This window comes from Taeniopygia guttata, chromosome 1 (assembly GCF_048771995.1).
Source record: "Taeniopygia guttata chromosome 1, bTaeGut7.mat, whole genome shotgun sequence".
Classification (NCBI taxonomy): Eukaryota; Metazoa; Chordata; class Aves; order Passeriformes; family Estrildidae; genus Taeniopygia; species Taeniopygia guttata.
The window spans coordinates 48,478,815-48,494,024 of record NC_133024.1 but is presented as its reverse complement, the minus strand read 5'-3'; the positions used below and the strand labels follow the sequence as shown (position 1 = coordinate 48,494,024).

At 39.4% G+C, this 15,210-nt stretch overlaps 1 long non-coding RNA gene across 1 annotated transcript; it reads right to left on the bottom strand.

The window, feature by feature from the left end:
- Positions 1–968: 968 nt before the first annotated feature.
- LOC140680325 (uncharacterized) lies at positions 969–4,988 on the bottom strand. Its single transcript, XR_012051491.1, has 2 exons — positions 4,787–4,988; positions 969–2,448 (listed from the first exon to the last, which is right to left on the bottom strand). It is a non-coding gene; the product is annotated as an uncharacterized lncRNA (long non-coding RNA).
- Positions 4,989–15,210: the final 10,222 nt, after the last annotated feature.

Below are 15,210 nucleotides of genomic sequence, written 5' to 3'. Positions count from 1 at the left end.
ACTGACTAATTTCTCAGCTTCCTCAGGGCCAGATAAACCACTAAATATTTATCAAATGTGCTTACAATATAGGGTCTCAATTCAAAGCATTATCAATGTGGAATGCCTCAGGTTGCGATTAATCATCCTCTTATTTGAATATCTTTCTTCTGGATCAGTGGCTGTTCTGGAATGGCCAGTGTTCATGGCTATACTGGACAGGTACAAAAATATCTCCTTTTCTTTCACCAAAAATTGATTTTGTTTTTCTGATGCTGCACAATGCATTTTAATGGAAATGTTTTAAGGAACTGAAGTGAGATAGGGCCTAGAAACTATTTCACAGTCTTCTGTGATTTAGAGTTCTTCCCTTTCCTTCCCTCCTCTTCTTCCACCATGTGAGCTGGACTGCATTGCATCAATGCAGTGGCAGGTGACCAGCAGTGCTACATTTAGCTGTTTGTGATAAACATACCTTGAATGATGTGAAATATTTCTACCTTGGGAGCAAAGTATGATACACTTTTTCTTCTTTTTTATTCTGCCTGAATGAGCAAGAGACAAGAACTGAAAATCAGCTCCAGGAGCCTTGCATGACTCTGCAAAACATTGCCATTAAACTTATTTGTCCCTGGCAAAGCTGGTATAATCTGTAGTCATTTAAATTCACCTTTACTGATTGAAGGCTTAATTATTGCATTTTGAGGCATATACTTTTTAGGTATAATTATCTAGTTGAAGATATTTCAAGATCATAATTAACTAGAAGACTGAGAACCAAGTCAATTCAAAGTCAATATGAAACATGGTTACTTCAAGGGATCAAAACAGCAACTGTAAGAAAGAATTCTTCACTGAATAGGTATATTCCTAGATGATTTTGGCCTCTATGCTGTTGAAATTCTCGTCATAGATAAAGAAAAGGCAGAAATATCCCTCCTAAAGTCTGTAGTAGTCTAAAATATTAGGGGAGTGATCAGACAATATAATAGATTTTGGTTAATAGTTTAATAAGGCTACATGTTTTTTGGCATGGTGACAGGAAAACTCATTCATCTACAAATAATAGGCAAAGAAATAAATCTGAAGAAGCTTGAGAGAAATATATCAGGTGAACAGACTCTCCCATGATAATGCAATTCTTACACATAATCCAGGAATTTATACTCAGAAAATGTAGGAAGGTTACACAATGCTGTGTGACATCCTGTTGGACAATAAGCCCAGCTCTGGTATCTACAATTGGATAAAGATTCTGAAAAATCAAAGACATTTCAGACAATGTCCTGAAGAATGATTAAAATGGAAATTCTTCCTCATGGAACTCATGGAATGAACTACTTAAAACATTGAAACAGGGGGAAAATTACTTAAGTACCTACCTGGAGAACAGGAATTTAGTAATAACTGGCTCTTTGATCTCACAAGTAAAGGTGTGGCATTGTGAAGGCTCAAAAGACTGTTTTCAGTGATTTCAAAAGGGCAAGGCTTCCTGTTCCACTGAAGTGACAGAGACATGGTCAGTATTAAAACTGACAGGATTTAAAGTTCATCAGTTCAGGGGTCTTCAGTCATCCCTTCTGACAACTGTTGATTTTTATGCATGAGGTAACTCACTATAGTGAGAAGGGCACAGTTCTTTCAATTGGAATAGGGAAAAGCCTTATGAGCAGATTTTTGTACTGGATCCCAGACACTTCTTGGAGAAGCACAGTTAGAACATTTCAGCTAGGTGCTGAAATAGGTTAATTCACAGGAATTTCTGACGTCTGACCATTCAAAAAACCAAAATGAGAGTGAGGCCTTGAAACAAAAATTGCTGAAATACACTTGTCATGTACAGCAGTGGAGAAACAAGCCTGACACGTGAAGGGTCTCTCGGTGCTAGTGAGCAGTGCTGGGTTGAGCAGACAGCCCAGTGGCCATCAGGCACAGGCATGGCCACCAGCTAGGTGCGAGGTCAATCCAGAGTGATAGTTCAAACCACAATTTGGGCAGAGGGACACCTCCAGAATTTCTCAAGGCAGGACTGGGTGCCTGAGGCTGAAGTGACATGGGGCCCCTGGGCCATGGGCAGGGTGTGGGGGGAGGCCTCAGACAAGGTGGCCAAGGCCAGTAAGGTCTTTTGGGGCACAGATGGAAGCCTCATCAGGCTCAGCAATCAGCATTTCTTGAGGCTTATGCCAGAGACTCTCTCAGGAGAGATGTTTTCAGCATATCAGCATTTTCCGTGGACTGCTAATTTGTATTTTACTACAATTTCTGAGAAGGGGTCGCCCATCCTTTCACAGCGTATTTGAAGAGTGATGTTCTCACACAAGCATGACATTGTCTTCTGAGACTGTGATTCCCTGAGGCATAGAATCAGTTTATGAAGTGATGGCAGCTCTTGGATCATATCAGTCTTTTTATCCTGGCATTCTCCTTTCTTTATACAGCAGACAGCAGATTTTAGTAGTCTTCAGCATCCTGTCAAGTAAAATATCAGTGGATGACAACCTAAATTTAATCACTGCCCTTCTGTAATTTAATCTAAATACAGATGAGTCTGGTTCTGCAGGTTATTTTACAGTGCTTTATTATTTTGATACTGTTTTCTAAAAACAGTTTAGATTTGAGATAACAAGCATTGGCAGTTACATGACTCCTCTCCCCACAAAATTCTTGAAGGCGTGTTTATTCTTTAATTAATTTGTGTGGCCTGTGTTTAGTTCTTTCTACACTAGAAGATAATTTGTTACAAATAATTGCCTATTTTGCTGCAATATTTTCTAGTAAATATATCAGAAGAAAGTGAAAATAGCAAGTTAAGACTAATATTTATTTCTTCAGCCATCATAAACAAACCTATGCCTATGTTGCTCCAGGGGTCCAAACATTTCTCTGGTGCCAATAAGCGATCTTTCATTTGACTTGGCTTGTATTTCTGGCACATACGACAAACTTAGAAATATTTCCTTTTCATTTCTTATATTTCCAATACCTGTGTTCCCTTTTTGTGTCTTTTGAACCAATTTTTGTGCAACATCTTGGAAACATTATCTAGGCATATTTAGACAAAATCTCAGCTAGTATTGTGAGGACCATCCATAAATCAATAGCAACATCTGGTCATACACTATTAAGATGAATTTAGCATCTTATACTTTTTTTTTAGATATTGTAATACAACAGTAAAACTAGCACTTTCCTTAGTATCTCACCTCAACCAGTAATCTGAATTGCATCTAAGAACAGACAGTTTGGTATTTTTTCTTTATCAGATATTCAGATGCACAGTCTACCTTAAGACTTTGATTTGGTGCACTTCTGCTAAACCTTTATATCATGGATGTCGGACCTTTTGACTCAGGGCTGGATACCTGTTCTGGAAACCTCTGCAGTTTGTGCTCTCACACTACTCCCTTGTGTCTTATGGATGCAGCAACAGCTCACAGCAGCATATCTAGTAATGCATAAATACATTTTAGAAATATAAAAATTATTTTTTGGGGCAGATTAAGTTGTCGTTTGTAGAGCCCTGCTGTTGTGAACATTACAACTAATGCATTTTTCCACAGATGTGAATTCAGTCTGAAAAAAAGAAAGCATGTGTTCTCCTAAGTGTAGAAAGGCTGCTTGTGAAGTGCTTTTGACAATGGCAAGAGTGGTTTATGATTACCTTCCATCCACACCTCATAAATTACATTCTCACTAGTGAAGACAAAAACTTGATATACCTAACCACTTATGCCAGAGTCCCTCTCCATTTGCTCTCATCACCATTCTGCATTTGTCAGTCTCTCTGAGGTAGTGACCTCTAGTTTCGACAATACAGTTATGAGAAACACAAAAATAAAAAAGACAGTACTTTCTGGCTTGTTGAGGCAGAAAGGTGTTGGCCTTAGCTGTACTTTCATTTCCCTGGAAGCATTGTTGGGTTAGTTTCTGAATGAGATCTGCTATTTCCACTGAAATTTATGTATGAAATTTACATTTTTTGCTTCTCTTTGTTTTATTCCAGAAGCTCAAACACTTTTCAAAGCTGCCAGGACTCTTCTGTCAACTGAACTGTATTCCTCACATCAAAGCTTCATCTATGTGTAACTTAACAACCTCCAAACTATAAGAAAGTTGTATTTTCAGATTAAATAGCTGTTAAAAACAACTGAGATGGTGATGTTCAAAAACAGTATTTCCCAACAGGGAGGAAAACGGTCAAAAAGCTACTTTATTTTCCTTTTGCATCAAGGGCGGAAAAATATTTCTGACTCTTCTGTACAGGAATGTGATGGGAAAAATTTTCACTTTAAAGGTGTTGGACCTATACAGAAGTGAAAGGTTCCACCCTTTTTTCCACTGTGCTCCATGCTCTGGCCAGGAAGCTGCACCCATGCTACCTGCTGTTTCACTTGCTCTCCTCCTGCAGAGCAGTAACACTGGCCTGTTCCAAAGCACTTTCTATTTTGGGATGAAGGGCGTCCTCATAGGAATTTGAACAGGGGGGCATAGGAGAGTGGCAAAAGGAAGAAAATATGATTTTGTCATGTGTGCTCTGAAACCCACTGAGTCCTTGGAAGACCAGCTCCAAAGCTTTCGTCCCTTTCTTTCCAATGTCATCTCTGCACAAGTGTTAAGTCCTAGATCTTAATTTTGTGTTGCTCATATAACAGTTACCCCTTCATCCCTCAGCCCTGTAACACAACCCCTCGCCTTCTCTTCCATGTAAAAGAAGGAAAAAAATCCTAAAAACACAAGACTCTTTTAGTGAGCTCAAGACATTGATAGTTTTACTTAAGCAAATGCTTCTGCAAGGTTGAAAAGTCACCTGGTGCCTCCATTACTGTCACAAGTGTGGGACTGGCATGAGGAAAGCTGTGCTTGTGCCTCTGCTGTGCTCTCCCAGAGGCTGGCAGCCAGTCTGAAATCACCAGTGGAGGTGGGCTTGAACAAAGTACAGTTCCTGTAGTGACGGAGATTGTGCACGGGCATGCATTTCCTCCTGTCAGTTCTGCTGAAAGGTGATGACCTGTTACAAAAAGACCGTAGCAAACAGCTGGGGAGAAGTAACAGTGTCTGAGCTGTTCACTACAAAGCTGAATGAAAGCCCTTAAACCAGTCACAACTGCTCATAGTTTAGTTTTCAATTTTGTCAGTTTAAAAAACTATTTTGTAATTTTAGTTTTTATATGAAGTAGTATTTTCCTCCTATTTCTACAGTATTCTCATCATTAGTTTCTTCTACTGATGCTAATTGAAAAGAGTTAAAAACATTAAATGATTTTAAACCAGCTCTTGTCAGAAATAAAGTTAATTTTTGACTTTTCCTTCCAGGCACTACTTATAAATAGAGAACACTTATTTATGTTTTTCTAGTTGTCTTACAAATTCAGAGAGCTTTAACTCCAGAGTGAGTTTTTTCTTTCTAGTTTATTTATCCCTATGGGAATTTTAAAATGCCTTTTATTGTTGATACCATGTGTGATTAATTCAACATCTGAATTTTAACTCTTCAACATTTGCCACAATCTCTGTGACAAGTCACACAACTGGATAAGAACCTTATAAAATATAGTTCCCACATTTTTCACGTCATCCTGTTTGCGTTAATTAACAAACTTTCTGAAAACTAATATGGTTCAAGAGTAAAAAAATTAGGATTTCACTCACCACTCTTCTGATTTACCTTTGACATATTGCTGTACATGAGACTTTCGTAAAATTTCAGGTGGCATGGACTTGAGGATTTGGGGGATGGAAATGTAAGTTCTGTTGACAGAAACTGTTGAAATCCAAGGGCTCATGAATTGCTGCATGGTAACAACTGAGGAGCTCCCAGACAGGCACTGATATATTGCTATTGGTTTCTTGTCAAATGTGTTCCCCTCCGTGTAATTATATTCAGAACATGAATACATTAAACCCATTTAAACTACTACATTTTGCCTCCTCAGCTCTTACAAACAGACCTGCAAAAAAACATGCCAACATTTTTTCCTTACTCTCAAAAACCCCAGTATCTTTTTTTCCCACCTTTAAAGAAAATCAATATTTGACAGCTGTCTTATGGTTTTGCCATGTTCCTGATTTCCCTCTGTTTTTGGCATTGCCAACACACTCTGCAATATGCCGCAGTGTCCTTAATAACATTTTGGAACAGCCTTGCTAGAAATGCCAGTTCACAGAGGACTGAATTAGAATGCATCATCTACACTGTGGACAGTTATAGTTTTGTGCCTTTCCCAGAATTTTGTTGTGGATATTTCTTTTCAGATGGGTTATACCTATGTGCAGAATGTCCCAGTTCTGTGACATGCTTCCTTTTTTTTTTTTTTTTTTTTTTTGCTCTTATAGACTTTGGCTTAAATATTGCTGATGGTGAAAAAAAATTCTGCATTTGTTGACCTACCAGGCGTATTGTTATGGTTATTATTTTAGTTCAGTTTCATGTTCCATTATTACTAAGTATATTTGCCATATACAGGTTGGCTATCTGTGTTCTTTGGCTGAGTATCAATCATTTTCAGAGCCTGAAACTGGATTCTGAGCCTCCAGCTACCCAGATAAAAATAGGAACTGTAATTTGTCACAGGTGTTTGCTGGAGCAATTCCAGCAATGGACACAACACTAAAAATTGCAGAATAACATCAGATTTATATGACATAGTGGGAACACCCTTAGCCACTATCTGGGATCTGTTTCTAGCTTTTGTGACCCTGTGCAACCTTCTATGCTAATTTCTAGGCATTGCTGTTATAAATACATCTTCATCTCCACTTGAGAATTTTGAAATCAAGTTACAATCAATACTTACTTCTTCCTCCCATTATGCATTTTTTAGTAGGAGCCTTAGACCATGTGACACAGAATCATGAATTTGCAGAATCCGGTAGACCAGACCTGGTGACGTGCCACTCATCCACCCTGCTCAAGGCAGGATTAATTAGATCAGGTTTCTCAGATTTGTGTCCAGTTGAGTCTTTAACATGTCCAAGGATAGAATGTTTTTCTCATAGTGTCTCTGGGTCTCTTCCTGTACTAAAACAACCTCATAGTAAAAAAACCCCTCAAATTGTATCTTAATGTTCCCCCTTGTAGCCACTGCCTCCCATCCAGTTGCTGTGCATCTTCAGGAATAGTCTGGCTCCGTCTCCTTTATGACTGCTGATCAATTAGTTGCAGGCACAACATTTAGTTTCAGATTTCCCCTCAGATCTCTTTTTTTCCAGGCTAAACAGGTCCAACACCCAATGCCTTTTCTCATAGGTCATGTGTTCCAGCTCTGGAGCAGCTTGCTGGCCCCCTCAGGACTCAATCCAGTATGTCTAAGGCTTTTATTTATTGGAGATCCCTGAACTGGGCATGCTATTCCAGGCACAGTCTCACAAGAGACAAATACAGAAGAAGGGGTCAACTCTCTGGATCTGCTGCCTGCAGATCTTGCTGATACAATACCCAGGATGCTGTTGGTTTTGCCAGCCAGCCACAACTGTGGCTTAACATTGCTGGCTCAACTTCTTCTCCTCCAAGACTGCCAGGACCTCTTCAGAAAAGCTGTTTTCCCAGCTGGCTCACCCTCAGTCTATATTGTTGTGTTAGTTTATTCCATCCCAGCTGCAAGACTTTGTATTTGCTTTTGCTGAACATTGTGCAATTCCTGTCAGCCCATTTCTCCAGCCTGCCAAAGTCCCTCTGAACAGCAGCGACTGCTCCCCCTGGTTACGTGTCACCTGCACACTTGTGGAGAAGGCAGTTTGTGCCATCAGCCAGGTCATCAATCAACACTCCTGTCCCAGTCAGGCTTCCTGAGGGACACCAGCAGTGAGCGGCCATCATACAATTGACTTTGTGCCACTGATCACAACCTGCTGAGCCCAATATTACAGCAAATTTTCCACTCACTTTATCATCCATTTTTCTAGCCCATATTTCACCAGTTTGGTGATAAGAAGTCTACAATCACAATCACAATCTACAGTCACAATCTGAAGGAGATTGTGGCAAAGCTTGCTAAAGTCAAAGTATACAATACACATTGCCTTCCTCTTGTGCACAGCATTATCATAGCAAAGAAATTAGGTTGGTCAGGCATGGTTTGCCCTTGATAAATCTAAGCTGACTTCTTACAGTCACCTTCTTGTCCTTCACATGTTTAGCAATAGCTTGCAGGAGGGTTTGCTCCATAACTGTCTCAGCAACTGAGGTAAGGCTAACCAGCCTAGAGTTACACAGATGCTCTTCCTGAATACAGGTGCAATGCTTGCCTTTTGGTAGATATTGGGAATCTCCCCCCTTCGAAACTGTCACAAACTTTCAAAAATGTTACCAGCATCACAATGACATTATCCAGCTCCTGCAGCACCCTTGTGCACATCCCATGTGAATGTCTAAGTGGCTTAAGTAGTCCCTGATTCCATGTTCTACTAGTGTGGGTTCTACTTCATACCTGCAAACTGCTAGAAATCTTGGGGATCTGGAGGGCCAGGGGCAGGCTTGCCAAGGAAAATTGAGGGAAAAATGCATCAAATACCTGAGTCTCTTTCATATCCCTTGTCATGGGATTCCCTGCCCCATTGAGCAATGCCCATTCTCACTGTTCTACATTCTCATTAGTCTTCTTTCTGCTACTGGTTCACTTAAAGAAACTTTCCTTATTTCCCTTTTCCTCCCTTGCTACTTTAAACTGGACTTGCATATTGGCTTTCCTGACAGTATTCCTACACACTTGAACAGCGTCTGTTCATTCCTCCCAAGCAGTCTGTCCCTGCTTCCACCTGCTGTGTACTTCTTGTGTTTGAGCTCAGGCAGGAGCTCCATGTTCATCCACTCTGGCCTTGTGCCATACTTGCTCAACTTTCTGAACATCGTGCGCTGTTCTTGTGCTCTGAGGAGGCTGTCTTTGAAGATCAGCCAGCTCTCCTGGGGCCTTTTGCCCTGCAGCACAGTTTTCCATGAACAGACTGCCTGAACAGACCTAAATCTGCTCTTCTGAAGTCCAGAGCTGTAATTCAGCTATTTATTTCATTCACTTCTCTTAGGGTCCTAAACTCAACAATCTCACAGTTGCTGCAGTCAACACTGCCCTTGACCTTTAGGTCCAACATCCCCTTATTGGTTCACTGATCACCTGAACCAAGAAAAACATTTCCAATATAGGCCACAAATCCAATTGACTGTGTCATATTATCTTTCCAGCAGATATTGTGATGGTGAGAGTCTTCTGTAATCACCTGTACCTCTAATTCTGAGGTTTTCCTCAGCAGCCCAAAGAAGTATTGATTTATCTACCTTCTCTTACTGACCAAGTTATCTCTAGGGTTATCTTTTACAATACTGCCTGTGCAGGTCCATCCCCTGATCCTTACTGTTGTGGAGACATAAAGTTCAGCTGGTCTAGGAGCAGATGTTGGAGCTTTTGTGGTACTGGGTGGTAAAAGGCAGGCCATTAGCATGGCACCATGTGCCAGAGCACTTCACTGGGAAGCTGTCAACATTATCAGCACTTCACCAATGACTGATCCTGGCAGGCACCAGCTGAGATAGGGAGCAGAGGCTACAGAGTAAAGTGAAATTTGCACTGGCAGAACTCAGTTCCACACTGCAACACCTGCATTTAAGTGGTGGTTATATAAGGAGGTCTGATCTCAAGGTATCAATACAGGTTTTATCTGCAATGTGATGCATCTCATTTCTAGGTAAGGCAGCTGAAATCAGAACTGTGGAGATGGGCTGTATTTCATCAGTGAAAAAAGGGGAAGATCCCTGCAGCTGGAAGATGATAACTAATAAAATGCTCGCTGTAGAGCTGTAAGCATTTGTGAACCTCTAAGAATCAGCTACAGAGAAGCTTGATGGGAAAGTCCCATGAGAGGTGAGTATCTCTAACAAAGCATAGAGTTTGTGCTGAGCTGGGGGCGATCCAAGGCCCCCAAGGATGAGCTGGTTTGGTATAACACACACTGCTATAGCAATGTAACTGGAGCCATTCAAGATGATTCAAGAATTTAAGTCTATACATAGACCATTGCAGAGATATTTAAAATCTAATGAAAAAAAAACCCCAATCTTTTACTAGCAATAATGAATATGGATCTAAGTTTCTTTTCTGAAGCTTGGTGGCATTTAAACCTACAGGTATTATAACATTATATATGTATGGCTATGTTTCACTATCTTTTATTGCAGGGGAAACTAATTCCCATGTTTTAAAATTTATTTTAATTTTTTTTACATTCCCCAGAATGTTAAACAAGAATATTACATTTCAGATAATATTCTTATTTCACATAAGTGCCATAGGCCTAAATACACTTGTTTTCTCTCTTGGAGGTCTGTCAAGATTTTATGGGTCAGATATAAATTTCTTGATATTGTTCTTTTTTTCTTTCTGCTCCAAATGTGTATGTGTATTTGTTTTTTCTTCAGGCACCTCCTTGTTACACAAGTCAGGAAAAAACTTGGCAAGCTGGTGTTTCTTGTTATCTTTCTTTCTGTTTTGGTCTCTTTTTCTTCTTTGTTTGTAGTTGCTTATGGGGGCTCTCTTTGACTCTTACAGCCCCTGGTCAAACTCCAGTCACCTGCCCCACTCCTTGAACTTTACTTTTGCTTGCTCTTTGCTTCAACTAGAAAGCCAGCTGCTTTCTCCTGAGATTATTTCACTAACCCCAGGAAATCTACCCTCATCAAAGCTGATAAATGCTTCTCACTCTGCCTCTATGTTGCTTTCCTGAACAACTATTCCTGGACATTCCTATAAACCTACTGGTCTTGTTCTCATCTTCTGTCAGCAAGGCTGAATTCAGGCTTTTTCCCATCCTTTTCCTTCATTATTCAGGACTTGGCTGACTGTTCACTTTTGCTTACTATTTCAGTTTAATGTTCTGATTGTTCAGATATTTTGGAAGTCAAGATACTGATCCCACAGTTCATAATTTCTCCAGCAAACTCAGGCCATACATATATGTGCACAGAATTTAGCTCTTTAAAATAAAGAAATGCTTGTATATAAAAGAAAGTATATTTTTAGGTACATTACTATATATATTATAATAACAGAAATGTTCTCCTGCTTGATTATCACAAAAGCTAGCTAGTGCCTTTTCCACTGGAATCCAAAGTAATAATATTAATGTTAATTAATATTATTTCTAAAATACACTTTTGCAAAATTTCATTATCCAGTATATGACAGTTACTACAAGCAACTGTAAAATATTAAGTTCTTTCACAAAAGCCCATACTAGTACCAAACGACACCAAATCTAATGTATGTACTGTAAAATCACCCTTTGTGGTGGGGGATAATAGCAAGGTTTTACTGTGAAGCTGGTTTATGTTGTCAACAAGAAATCACAATAAAAACACGGCATTAAGATCAGGCTGACATCAGGAATGAGTGCAGGTTGTCAAGTACAATCAGCTAACTTAAATCACAAAATCAACTGAATTACATTTTTCCTTGCCTGTTTTGTGAGTATTTTATATCATAGTATGTTCCTTAATCTGCTGAACCCCATTTTAATTTCTCCCCCTGGGGTTTTGGAAATGGTCTTTGCAAGAAGGGTGTCAGAGGGGCATGTCCATGTCAATTCAGGCAAATCACCCTCCTCACTCCCAAAAATAAGGGGTCTTGGGAAAGAGCTCTCAACTACTTTAAAGAGGAGCAATATTAGCTCTGCATTCCTGTCTGGAGGATATATGACTGATATCTAGAAAAAGCCAGGCCAACTTGCACAGCTGTGGGTAAGAGACCCAAGTGATATCTTGCTATAATTTACAGAAGCTTCAGCTTTGATTTCAGCTTTCACTTCAGCTAAATTCCAGTTTTTTGACTTTTTTAATGTGTTTTGTTGCTTTGTTTTACTCATGGAGCTGTTTCTGTAAATGTGTAAGCTATTTTTCAATATTGGTTCATACTGAAAAACCCACAACACAACAAAAACCCCAGTTTGTTTATCTTCCATTATGAATCTACCACATTCTTCCTATGGTATCTCTCTTCAAAAAATCACACAGCCTGAAACTGCTCCTGATAGTTTTACTCTTACAGACGAGAAAGCCCCATTTATTTCAATAATGCCACCTCTGGATAGAAATGTACTCAGTATCAATAAAGCTATCCAAAACCTGGGTTGCTGACATGGTTAATAATTTTTTGCAGGCTTTCAGTGCATCCTTCTCATAGAAACAATCTCTTATAATGTCAAACTTAAGACTCTACAGAGAAACTTTCAGTGTGTATCACAAGCACTTTCAAAACATCTGTAACAAAAGGTATGAGGCTATTAAAGTGGTTCTTTACTCCAAAGCCAGAAAATACATATTGCACACCTCAACTCATACAGGTGATTAAGTTGGCCAAATTATGTTCTCATGTATTTCAGTGAAATCCTAATAAATTTATTCATTTCAGGAGGCTTTCTCTAGTCTTGAATATTGCAAAGGAGAATCTGAGCAGTATGTACACATTAGCTGCAGATTCGTTAGTGTCAGAAAATTACTTCAGTGTAGTGCCTGGAAATGACTTCTTCACTTGTTAAGCCTGCCTTGCCAGGAGGAAGATATTTACTTTAAACAAAACACAAACTTGGAGCTGAAGATTTCTCGTGATCAAATCTGTCAGCTTGAAAGACATTCTTTTTTTTCAGTTTCCTTCCTCCCACCACATGCCCACTATATGCAAGTCTCACAGATTAGAAAATATTGCTTTGTAACATGGATTCATGTCAAGTTTTTTTCATCCAAATTAACCTTTGCAAGCTCCATTACTTTCCTGTCAACTTTCTGGTTACTGTCATAATCAGATTTCTAAAAGTTTAGCTATGTCTGAAAGACACAAAACTGCAATGGGCATTTAATCACTCTAGTCAGAGCTCTGGGAGAATGCTGTCATGAATATTGAGTGGGCACATGTTGGTATATGCTACAAAATGGTAATGACAGAGGTCTCTTTCTGTAGCTCTCCAGCCTTGCTGGCTCATAGGGAGAAGTATGGTCACTCTCTCTCCTCATATCCCCTTGTATCACACTGTGAAGGCAAACTGCTCTAGAATGACTTTTAACAGGGTTTTAAGCAAGAAATCCTCTTTGTAGGGTATGTAAGCTCAGGAAGAGAAATTCTGAGTTAAACATCTAAATGGGTACCTCAACAAGCTAGTGCTGAACAAGTAATTTTGTATCTTTTTGAAGAGAGGAAGTTAATATTTTGTTTCCTCTTAAGTTGTTCGAATGCAGATTGATGATGAGCCTGGGGACACAGAGACGGTCAGTTGCCTGTGAAAAGCCAGGGAAAGCTGTTAAGGAGAACTGGGATCTGGATTTTGAGAAGGCCTGGTTTCATGATGAAGGGAAGGGACAAATTACCAGCAGTCCAAAAGTCTGATTTACAGGAAAACACACATTTGAATTTCTCTCCACCACTCAAGTTTTTGCTCTTGAAATGAGGTATGCTAATGATTATTGTATGAGTTAAACAAGCAATGGTATTCCAGTAGTTTAGAAAGCTTAACCATTGGTCATGTTATTGGGTTACACTTAAAAGAGCTGCAAGGTTAATCTGAAGTGATAACAACACGCTTGACGTCATATTAAAAAAAAAAAAATAACAGACTGGGTTCCAAGCATTTCTAGAGGTGTGAACCACAACTCAGAACACTGTTGATTGCCATAACACATTTGAGATATCTCCAACATACAGGTTACTCTTGTAAAAATTCCAAGGACAGTGTTTGTCAAGAAGAAAGACACAAATTTAGTTAGCCTTGCTTGCGTTTTAGCTTCTCTTTTTTCATATAAAGAGAGGGGGATAACTGTAGGCCTGCACAGTCTGATGAAACACTAAAGCACTGGGAAACTTTGGCTTGTTTAAAATCACACTGAAAACAACTATATTTAATGTGTGTAACATATTTATTGTAAATATAGTGTCTGTTGTGGAAAGATGTCCTTTCCAAGAAATACCAGTTCTGACCATGAAAGTAAAAGCCAATATACAGTTTGTGAGTTTGCTACAGTAAAGGGGATATTTGAAATTGTAAGTAATTTTTTTTTTGCCATCTTTTATTTCACCAGAAATTATGTCAGTGGATATGTTCACCATATCTTCATGAAAATTCCTTTCAGACTTTAACTTTACATCTCTCTGCTTTGATTTATTTCAGATAATCACAGCATTTTTTAGATACTGTACTTGAAGATTATTTTGTACAACTGCTGGTTCTGTCAATCTATAATATTTCTTCTGACTTTCTTAAACACCAAACACATTTGAGCTGTTACATTTTCTTTAAAATACAGGTTTTTAAGCAGTGGTAAAAATAATTACTGTCATCTCACACAGCTCAGTAACTGCATAAAAAGAAATTATATTTTTTACTTTGCTTAACATACATTTGCATCAGCCACAAACAGTGTTTTCCTAGGTAGTGAATGCAGAGACCAGAGGTTCTGCTGCCCATCCCAGATGAAACGTTCACTTATATTCAAGAGATTCAAGAGATTCCATCACAAAATTTATGCCTTTACCCTAATCCAAGACTTGGTTACATATTCAAACTGAATGCGGTATGGTTCTCAAGAATGGCAAAGAAGGGAGAGTTTAAAGGGTTCCCTCCCTGACAAGATCTCAGCAGAGGTTTCTGGGCTAAGGGACCACAGCCCCACCAAAGCATGAGGCAGTGCTCAGCTGTTGCTCCAGCCCTGAGGCCAGGCAGCATCATGCAGAGGGAGATTTTCAAATGATTGATAACAAGTGGAGCTTCAGCACCTAATTGATGTTTATAACTTTGGGGAAAAAATCCCTAGCTTTCAGTATCTTTGACAACTGGGCTCAATTTTCTCTTCTCACAACAACAGCAAAAACACTGCTAGGTGCACCTGAAGGAATCCTGTCTGGCAAGAATGATGCATAGGCACCTCATTCCCTCAGTGTGCCCACAATGATGCAGTTCGACCCATGGAAAATCCAGACTAAAGGCTGCAATGTCCTGCTAATGAATTGCTCTCTACAGAACATTTTCCTATGCCTTGTTCCTTAAAGTGACTGACTCCTTTGCTGATCTGCAAAAACTACTCTGTGCTGCTCTGTATTAGCACTGGGTACCTTTGGAAGGTATGCCTGTAGAAATTATTCTGAGGATCAATTACTCCCAAGAGAATTAATTCAGGATTCTGATCCCACCACGTCCTGCATGCCCTGCTCCCAACGGGGGAGCTGCTCAGTGACAGGTAGAATTAGAAAACCTCAAGGCCTG